The sequence below is a fragment of the Hipposideros armiger genome, unplaced genomic scaffold (genome assembly GCF_001890085.2).
Source record: "Hipposideros armiger isolate ML-2016 unplaced genomic scaffold, ASM189008v1 scaffold_126, whole genome shotgun sequence".
In the NCBI taxonomy this organism is placed as follows: domain Eukaryota; kingdom Metazoa; phylum Chordata; class Mammalia; order Chiroptera; family Hipposideridae; genus Hipposideros; species Hipposideros armiger.
Window position 1 is genome coordinate 3,219,744 of NW_017731476.1, and position 10,231 is coordinate 3,229,974.

The 10,231-nt window shown below is 39.5% G+C and overlaps 1 protein-coding gene across 1 annotated transcript in view; it reads right to left on the bottom strand.

Annotated features, from left to right (window-relative positions):
* MEIOB (meiosis specific with OB-fold) overlaps positions 1-9,145 on the bottom strand; it is a 42,085-nt gene extending 32,940 nt beyond the window's left edge. Inside the window, exons 1-2 of the mRNA XM_019648745.1 lie at positions 9,073-9,145; positions 7,441-7,665 (exon numbers count right to left, since the gene is read on the bottom strand). The gene's annotated coding sequence lies outside the window, so the exon portion shown is untranslated. The remainder of the gene's footprint in view (positions 1-7,440; positions 7,666-9,072) is intronic.
* Between the last annotated feature and the right edge of the window lie 1,086 nt (positions 9,146-10,231).

Below are 10,231 nucleotides of genomic sequence, written 5' to 3' on the forward strand. Positions count from 1 at the left end.
AAAAAAAAAAAAATGGATGTTTGGGAAAAACAGAGACTTCCAAAAACAGCACTATGCTTTCCCTCCTTCTGGGTCCAAATCCCAGGCTTTGTACTTTATTAGGTTTATTTGCATGTTTAGGAATTTATTCAGTGCACGATAGCCTATCTATAGTGTCGATATATTTGGGGAATGCTAAAGGAAGCCGGAATAAACCTCAATTACAAAACATGTTTTGATTTTCAAAGTTACCACTCTGAGAGAAGGACAATAGATATTTCTCAATGTGCTTATTTTTAGTACACATTAAGCAGAGCTCTCCAATCTTAGCAGTTTTATCGCTCAGTTGTCTAAAATGAGAACATAAATGGGGTTAGAAGGAGCTAGCACGAATCATAGAAACTAAAAGCCAGGCTGTCTGGTCAGCATCTCAGCTTTGCCACTAATTAGCTATGTCGGTCAAACAAAGCTCTCTGAGCTTCATTTTCCCTATCTGTCAAATAAAAGGTTTGGACAGATCCAGTGGGACACAGATGAATACGCAGGTACAAACCCTGTGGGAAAATGCAGTAGATTTATGTGTGTATATGTTGGTCTCTTCTAGAGCAAAGCTTTTTGAATGCTTGTTCATTTATCTCAGAATCCTTCCATTGCTAATGTAGTCCCTTTCACGTAGCTGGTGTTTGCTGAGTGAGTCATTCAATCATCATGAATATCCACCTCTAATCTGTGGCAAAGTTGCAAAAAAAGGGGAGAGGGCATTCTATTTACTTAGGGTTCAGAGAGGCTGCTGCACTCCATGATGGGGAGATCAGTAGACTTGTAGTATTGGGCTTCTTTCTACAATAGTTCTAGCCCTTAACTTAATTTGCTATGTGATCTTAGAAGAGTTACTCAGCTTCTCTAGACCTTAAAATGACATGTAAAGTGAAAATAAATATGAATGCCCCTCCCTTTTTTTAACTCATAAGGGTCATAGTGCAGCCATTCCTATAAAATAATGGTTGGAAAAATATGAAAGGCCACCTATCATGGATAACCATTATTAAAATTAGTTGCATAATATTGTAACTGATATTCTTGCTTCATGGTATCTTTGCCTGGGCAGAGTATAAAAACAGGTTGAAATGGCTTTGCTGTTCTCCTTTTTCCAACTCAATTTCCCCTAAGTTAACCAGCGATTCTATTACAAAAAAGAAGCAGACCATTGTCACAAGTTTCCAGGGAGTGTCCATGTAACCTTCCACCTTCCTTCTTAGAGCTCAGATGGAAACAGCCACGCAGAGCCCCGCAGTCTCAGTAGTGTTCTATGAGTGTCACCAATTTCCATGCAGGGGACATCCACAGGTCACTAAGTGGGAAATTCTTTACCTTGTATTGGTTTTTCTAACACTTTTCACATCACTTTATTATTTTTTTAAATCTCAATGGATTGCTAAAAACCAGAGTCAACTAGAAAGTTTTATGTGGCAATTTTTTTCTTCTTCTAAGACTATTGACACATTTATGAAAACCCTGATAACTCTGATGAATCAATAGATTAGTAAGGGGTGACAAATATTCTTTTTTATTTTTTTAAATTTTTTTAAATTGGGGAACAGTGTGGTTTTCCAGGACCCCTCAGCTCCCAGTCAGTAGTTGTTTCAGCCTAGTTGTGGAGGGCGCAGCTCAGTGCCCCATGTGGGAATCAAACCGGCAACCTTGGTGTTATGAGCACTGTGCTCTAACCAACTGAGCTGAATGGCCGCCCTGACAAATATTCTTTTCATTTATACTCACCTATCTCCAAAATGATGTGAAGTACTACACTGTGTTGAATTGTGTCCTGCCAAGTTCATGTCCACCTGGAACCTCAGAATATGATCTTTTTTGGAAATAGGGTCTTTGCAGATGTAATTAGTTAAGAGGAAGTCATACTGGATTAGGGCGAACCCTACATCTAATGGCTGGTGTCCTTATAAGCAGAGGAGAGGACACACAGAGACACGCAGGGAGGAGGCCAAGTGACCATGGAGTAGAGATTGAAGTGACATGTCTACAAGCCAAAGACCACCAAGGATTGCTGACAGCCACCAGAAGCTAGGAGAGAGGCGTGGAAAAATTCCCCCTCAGAGCTCCCAGAAGGAACCAACCCTGCCAACACCTGGATTTCAGACTTCTAGCCTCCAAAACTGTGAGAGAAAAAATTTCTGTTGTTTGAAGCCTCCCAGTTTGTGGTAATTTGTTATGGCGGTCCTAAGAAGTAAATATAGGTGTTTCACAAGTTATTCATAATGCACAATAAAATGATTGGGAAAGCAAAAAATGAGCCACCATATACAAACAGCAAAGGGAATACATGTGTGCAGGCATCCCAGATGAGAAAATTTGGGTTGGGGGTTTTTTTTTGGCAGCTGAATCACAAAGGAAAACACATCGGATGATATAGTTTTGATCTTCCAACAAAGAGAACATACAAGTTAATCTACAGAGACAGTCTTATTTATTTTCCCATGGGATTGAAAAAAAGGAATTTATCACATAGTTCTTTGTACAGGGCCATTCAAGAACACGATAACATCTTCAAGAAAGTTTTATCAAATACTATTAGGCCTCCCCAAAACCTATAACCATGAGAAAAGCGTGAGACAAATCCCAATTAAGGGACATTCTACAAAATGCCTGACCAGCCCTTTTCAAAACTCTCCAGATTGTCAAAGAAGTCTGAGAGATAGTTACAGCCAAGAAGAGCCTAAGGAGATGGACAACTAAATGTAATGGCAGGTCCTGGATGGGACCCTGGGATAGAAAAAGGACACTTGTGGAAAAGTAAGGAAATTAAATACAGTATGGACTTTTGTTGATAATAATGTATCAATATAGGTTTATTAATTGTAACAAATGTACCATCTAATGTAAGCTATTAATAATGGGGAAACTGGGTGTGGAGTATAAGGAACTCACTGATCAAGCTTCTTAGTTTTTCTGTGAATCTAAAACTGTTCTACAAAATAAAATTTATTTTAAAAATTCTGTTAGCTAGACAATTCTCACATGACCTTTCTGTAAAAGACTGGCAAAGATTCTTATACCCAATGTTTTTCCATTTAAAAACCTATTGAATGTAACATACATAAATAAAAGTACATCAATTATAAGTGTGCAACTTAATCAATTTTCACAAAGGGGACAATTCACCACCCAAGAAACAGAAGGTAACCAGCACCCCAGAATCCCCCTCATACCTCTTCCTCTCCCAACACCCTCCCCACCTGGTAACCACCATCCTGACTTCTCAAGCCATGAATTAGTCGTGCTTAGTTTTGAAATTCATATAAGTGAATCATAGACAATCTCACACTGTACTTTAGTGGACATCACTGTTCTCATCTCTACAGCTTTTTAACATTTCTTGAATCTACTAAATTGTGAGAAGATGTATCATTTTTTACACTCCACCATTTCAGACATCCTAAGTAAAGTTTCCGAATCCATTAAAGGCATGAATTGACTGCAGGGTGTCGTAACTAAGCCGACCTCCATCAAAGTTGCCATGTCAATCTTTTCACACTTAGAATTAGTCACTTTAAGAAGGTGGAAGACCAATCATGGATATCACCTTGTATTTGCAAATAACTTTTTCTTACTTTGAGTAGGCTATTAAAATATGAGGGTACAGAAAGTATTCATTTTTATTACAAATAAAAAATTCAATATAAAGCTTCATCCATATGCTAAGCATTGTAAATACTTAATGGGAATATGCTCCTTAGCGAATGCTTAAAATTCAAGATTGAACTGCTTAAATGAGGTGGGGGCCTAGAAATGCCACTAAGTACTGAAAGGTCCAACAAGGTGCCACAATCAGAGTGAAAGCCCTGAAGGAACAGTGACTACCTTCAAGGTGGTTTAGGTTATAGGGCTTTATGGGGGGAAATTGGGCTTTATGAGGTGTTAAAATAAGCATAACCCTAAAATTAGCAATGGGAGTTATGGGAAGGGCTAGGAAGTAATATGGGGAAATGGAGAAGAAACATTTAGTTCAAAGACAATGGAATAATTCATATTGAAAAGGGAGCTTCAGCAGTGAGATGCCACTTTATACCCAAAAGGATGGCTATAATTAAAGACAGACAATAACAAGTGTTGGCGGGGATTCAGGGAATTCTGGGAAATCAGAGCCCTGGTAGGGATGTAAAATGGCGCAGCCGCTGTGAACAGAGTCTGGCAGTTCCTCAAACAGTTAAATATAGTTACTGGATGACCCAGCAACCCCACTTCTAGGTATTTCTCCAAGGGAATTGAAAACATATGTCCACACAAAAAGTTGGACAGGAATGCTCATAATTCATAATCACCCAAAAGTAGAAACAACACAAACGTCCCTAACCTGATGGATGGATATACTTAGAAATAGTTCAAGTGGTCTACCCACATAATGGAATATTATTTGGCCATAAAAAGTCTAAATAAAGGACTGACACATGTTAGTTACAGCATGAAGAAACCTTGAAAATATGATGCTAAGTGAAAGCAGCTAGTCACAAAAGGCCTCATATTGTATGATTGCATTAATATGAAATGGCCAGAATAGGCAAATCCATAGAGACAGAAAGCAGTTGAGTGGTTGTCTAGGGTGGTGGGTCGGGGGAAATGGGGAGTGACTGCTGCATGGGTATGGGGTTTTTTTAGGGGGGTTGATGGTTGTACAACTCTGTGAATATACTAAAAACCATTCAATTTTATACTTTAAGAATTATATCTCATAGGGGCGGCTGGGTAGCTCAGTTGGTTAGAACACGTGCTCTGAACAACAAGGTTGCCAGTTCTATTCCCACATGGGCCAAAGAGCTGCGCCCTCCACAACTAGATTGAAATAACTACTTGACTCGGAGCTGATGGGTCCTGAAAGAACACAGTATTCCCCAATAAAATTTCTAAAAAAAAAATTATATCTCATAGAGTTATTATATATTTTTAAATGAGCCTCAACTTTATTCATCATTCCTGTCGAAACAATAAACTATGCAACTGTGAACTTCTTGGCACTGAAAAACTCAACACTTCGTCTGCAGAGAACTTTTAGAAATTTCTATAACCATCCTAAACGTTCTGGTTTATGGAGGAGGGGGAGAGAAAAGGTACCCATGGATAACACATCTTTAATGGGTTTAAATTTGAGTTTTCCCAGCATGAATTCCCTTTAAAAACACACAGCAACCAAAAGGCTTCTTTGCCACATATCACTTAATTCCTACCATAGCTATAATGGGGAGGCAATGAATGATAGATTACATAAAAAGCACAAAGTTATGTTCCAGTTGGCTGATCTAAAGCAGTCAGCTTATTTTTTTTTTAAGATCCTTGGAATTTACACAACGTTTTATGCTTTGCCCCCTCAGTTAAATGTTATTTTGATATTTACTTCTTGAGAAGAAATCATCTGTAACATGGCCTCAGTCACTGTTTTGAAGAAAAGCACTAATGTTTTTTCTTCATGTTTTAGTTTATGCATGCTGACATTTGCTTCAAAAGGCTAGGTGGTAGAATTCCAGGACCCTTCACTTTTTTTTTTTCAGTATTCTTAAAAATAAAAGTTGGCCAAATTTTATTATTTAATGATAGCTTATGATTTCAGACAGTATTTGTATACATTTTCCCACTCAGCGTTAGCATAGGCGGTGGTAGGAAGCCGTTTACTCTCACCTTTGGCATTACAGCTAAGAAGAAAATAAGTCAATAGAGTCACTTCTATATCATAAAAATTTTTTTCCTCTTGATCAGTCATTTCATGACCCCAAGGTCACAGCTATTGCAAAATTTTATTGTGGCTTGACAAATTCTCTGTGTCAACTCCATATTACAAGATCTTTCATTTCTTCAATTAAACAACTGGAAATGGATACCACCTGTGCTCTCATATTTATTATGTCAATAAAGTCCATTATAATTACAGCATGCTGTTGAAAAATGGCATGCCAGGGAACTGACAGACTGTTTGGGGGTCACCGTTTCACACAATACCAACCACTGATCAAGTTAGTTCAAAGGCTTTTAAGCCATGGATTAATAGAAAAAAGACTTTGCATGTTATATCTTTTCATTTCTATTTTGCCAGCCTCTCAAATAAGCAAGATATTCGTATATTTATTGTATCGGTCTCTTTATATTTGTAAGTGGGAAAACTTGAAAACATGATGTTCTTTGAACTATAACTAGAGCAAAGATATTAAAGTTTACAATTTTGATCCCACAGAGATTCACTTTCAAATAACCATTTTATGATAGGTGATATGGATACAGGGTACATCTTATACGTATAAGCTTTAATACAATTTTTATTAACCCATTGGGCAAGACAGTAGTAATATAGTATAAGGAGTAAAAACTTAGGAACAAGATAGATTAACATTCTAGTTCTAGGACTCATTTTAGGTCATTAACATCGGAAAATCCTTTGCCTACTTATGTGAATGCTTCCAGAGTACTGGCATGAATATACATGTTCGCTATTATAACATTTAAGAAGGAGTCAATCTATTAAGATAGAAAAGTTCCCCCACTGGATCAAATTCATCTTTGCATCAGTGTTCTTTGTTGTAATTTTAAAATATTAGAGTATAAAAGATTGAATTCTGTTTAGGGTGCTGAAAAAGTTCTGGAAACAGATAATGGCGATGTTTATAAACACTGTGAATGTATTTAATGTCATTGAAATGTACACTTAAAATTGTTAAAATGGGGGCAGTCAGATGGCTCAGATGGTTAGAGCACGTGCTTCTAACAACAAGGTTGCTGATTCGACTTCTACATGGGATGGTGGGCTGTGCCTCCCGCAACTAGATTGAAAATGGCAACTGGACTTGGAGCTGAGCTGTGCCCTCCACGACTAAGACTGAAGAACAACAACTTGAGTTGGAGCTGATGGGTCCTGAGAAAAACACACTGTTCCCCAATAAAGTTTAAAAAAAATTGATAAAATGGTAAATTTTATGTTATGTGTATATTCTTTGTATTATTTATATTTTATCACACACAAAAAAGAGATTGAATCGTACCAGCCCTGTGAATAATACCAACTTGAGGTTAAACATTTTAGAGAAGTCAAAATTATAGCATTTTTTACTTTCCTATTCTCCCAATGATGGCAGAAATGGTTGTTTAATAAAATTGATAGAGAATTTTTACACTGTTCATTGCAGTTTTCTTTTATCCAGTGTACCTCTAAGTATACTTCTTAAAGACCTAAAAGTGTACTATAGCTAAACAGATTCTTTATGACCCTGTGATATGGAGGCATGAAGAACAGTCTAGTTAGTCTCTTACCTGCCCAGGCCCTAGGAGGAGGGAAATTATCTTGATAATTTCCCCAAATATTATTTGCTTGTTAAAGTGGCCCAGAAAACAAAACAAAACATCAAAACCCTGCAAAGATAATAGTCCTGTTAATATTTTCATTAAGGTATTATTGTGAAGGTTTACCTGTGTTTGTGAAAATGTTATGGATCAATTAGGGCTTTTGCCATTGCAACTGACAGAAAATACAGTTCAACTGGCTTTTAAGAAAAAGATGGTGGTGCTGGTAGTGGATTTTACTGGCTCCAGTAACTGGAAAGCCTGGGGGTGGCTGAGGCAAAACTCAATCCAGGAGCTCCAGCGGTGTCCTTCAGGCTTAGCTTCTCTGCATCCTAGTGGACCTCCTTTTTCCTACAGATGAAACAAAAATTCTGGATCTGGTTGTCATCGGCTAGAAGTGGGTCACTGTCCCCATCCTGAATCAGTGCCCATGACCATTTGTTAGGAAACACTGATTGTCTCGGGCCTATTTCAAATGTCCAACCCTGGAGCTGGGGTGGGGTCACTCCTTCCAATCCCATGAATTCAAAGGAAATTTGGGGTCCTTCTAACAGAATAACCAATGGACACTAAGAGGTCAAAATAACCTAAGTCTCCTACACTTCGGACACAAAAGATTGATCTTAGAACTGGATAACTAGGAGAATGGCTGACCAGAAAGTAGAAAGAAAGTGGGCTTCGAAGTTGACTGTCTCGTTTCAGATTAGGTTAGCTGCAAACATAACTGGCTACATAATTGTCAGGACCCACTTCAAACTGAAAACACAGAGCCCCTTGTTCCAATATCATTAAGAATTTCAAGCTGGTGACAGCAGCAAAGCAAAGCAAATGCAGGGTTCTTCTAAGTAGGAAAACCCAGGCCACAAATTCACACTCATGAAGTTGATCCTGGCTGCAAATAAGAGTAAATAATAATAATAATAATAATAATAATAATAATAATAATAACAGAGGTTTTAAAAAGATAGACATTTGTTTCTTTGTCATGTAGAAGTCCAAAGGCAGGCACTGTAGATCAGGGGTCAGCAAACTTTTGAGACAGAAGAGCCGCCGGGGTCAGCAAACTGGCTCATGAACCACCTGCGGCTCTTTGGGTACGTACATGTGGCTCTGAAGTAAAATTGAAAATAAAACTATCATAGTTTCATTTATAAAAAGTTTAAAGGATATTGTTCACATAATGGTGATTATGTAAAAATATATTTATGGCTCTCAAATAATTTTTAAATTGTTGTGAGGAACAGGATTGGCTCTTCCAGGGGTTGGCAAACTTTTGAGACAGAACGTACCCAAAGAGCCGCATGTGGCTTGCAAGCCACAGTTTGCCTATCCCTGATCTAGGACAACTTGGCAAAGCTATAGGGGACCCAGGCTTTTCCCAACTCATTGCTCTGCCACCCCTTCAGTGTGGCCCCACCCTGTGGTCCTAGCTGTCCCGTCTGTTCCAACTAGCAGGATGGTAGAAGAGAGGTAAGAAGTGTGTGCCTGTGTCCTTTGGAGAACTATGCAGCGCTTTGATTTATGTCTCATTACCCAGAGAAGCAGGAGGCAGAGTAACTAGCTAAAACTCAAGCTTCTGTTATCCAAGAAGGAGAGAATGATACAGACAGGGGAAGGGCTGTTAATCAGCCATTTCTGCTGTGCAGATGGCCCAAGTTTCAATCCTTCTTTAATATCACCCAAGTGAGTGATTTGAGGGGCATTATCTAACCTCTCTGAGCTTCAGTTAATCTCTAAAATTAAAATATTTTCTCTTACCTCCATCACTCAGCATATGTCCAAGGAACTGGGGAAAGGCCAGGGGGCTAGCGTGCAGGGAGCGAGGGGTTGGGCATGGCATGCTGTTTGGGAGGAAGGCAGGAGCAGCAAAGGGATTTCATCCAAAGAGCTTGCAGTGAGGAGTGACTGACCCACTTTCTATCCTTGATCTGTGATCCTGGCTCCCTACCAGGCTGTGGGCATTCTGAGAGCAGGATGGCATCTTTCATATTTTTACCTTGTTTATATTCCAATGCCTGGCACAGGACCTGATACAGAAGAAGTGTCCAATAAATGTTTTCTAATATATAAGTGGGTGGGTGGAGTTGTTCTCACCAAGATAGGGAGTTAGCACAACAGTGGCTCCCTTAACCCTGGAGGAGCTGGAGAGGCAAAAGGGACAAAGTAAGCATCCCTGGGTGACAGGAGACAAGAGCAGCTCAATGTGGCTATTGCAGGGAGGGAAGGTAAGAACAGCAGAAGCTCTGAGTTCTCCTTTGGCTTCTCCCCACCATTGCCTTTGGACAAACAGTGCCTGTCTGTTCCCTGCACTTGAGGGGCCCAGACATCTGGTCCAAGCATCCTCAAGTAAAATCCCTGCACTTGTGAGATGTGATGGAGCAGGTGAGCCCAAGTGTCCTGGGCAGTGGCTTCCCTGCCCCTCCTCTCAGGCCCCCAGCTAGAGAAGGACAATCTGAGAAGCGTCCCCTCCTAAGGCTGCTTCTCCCTGGGGGAGTACATGTATGTCCTGCGGCTGCCATAACAAACTGCCACAAACTGAGTGGCTTAACCAACAGAAATGTATTATCTCGTGATTCTGGGAGCCAGAAATCAAGATCAAGTTGTCAGCAAGGGCATGTTTGCCTCTGAAGTCTCCAGGGGAGAGTCCTTGCTCAACAGCTTCCAACTTCTTATGTTTGCTGGCAATCTTTGGTGTTTTTGCCTTGCAGACATCAGTCACATGTCCATCTCCTCCCTGTGTCTTAATATTGTCTTCCCTCCATGCTGTCTCATTGTGCCCAAATTTCCCTTTTTTGTAAGAACACCAGTCATACTGGATTAGGGTCCATCCGAATAACCTCATCCTAACTGGGTTAAATCTGCAAAGATCCTAGTTCCAAATAAAGTCATATTCTGAGGTTCTGAGGGTTAGGAGGAA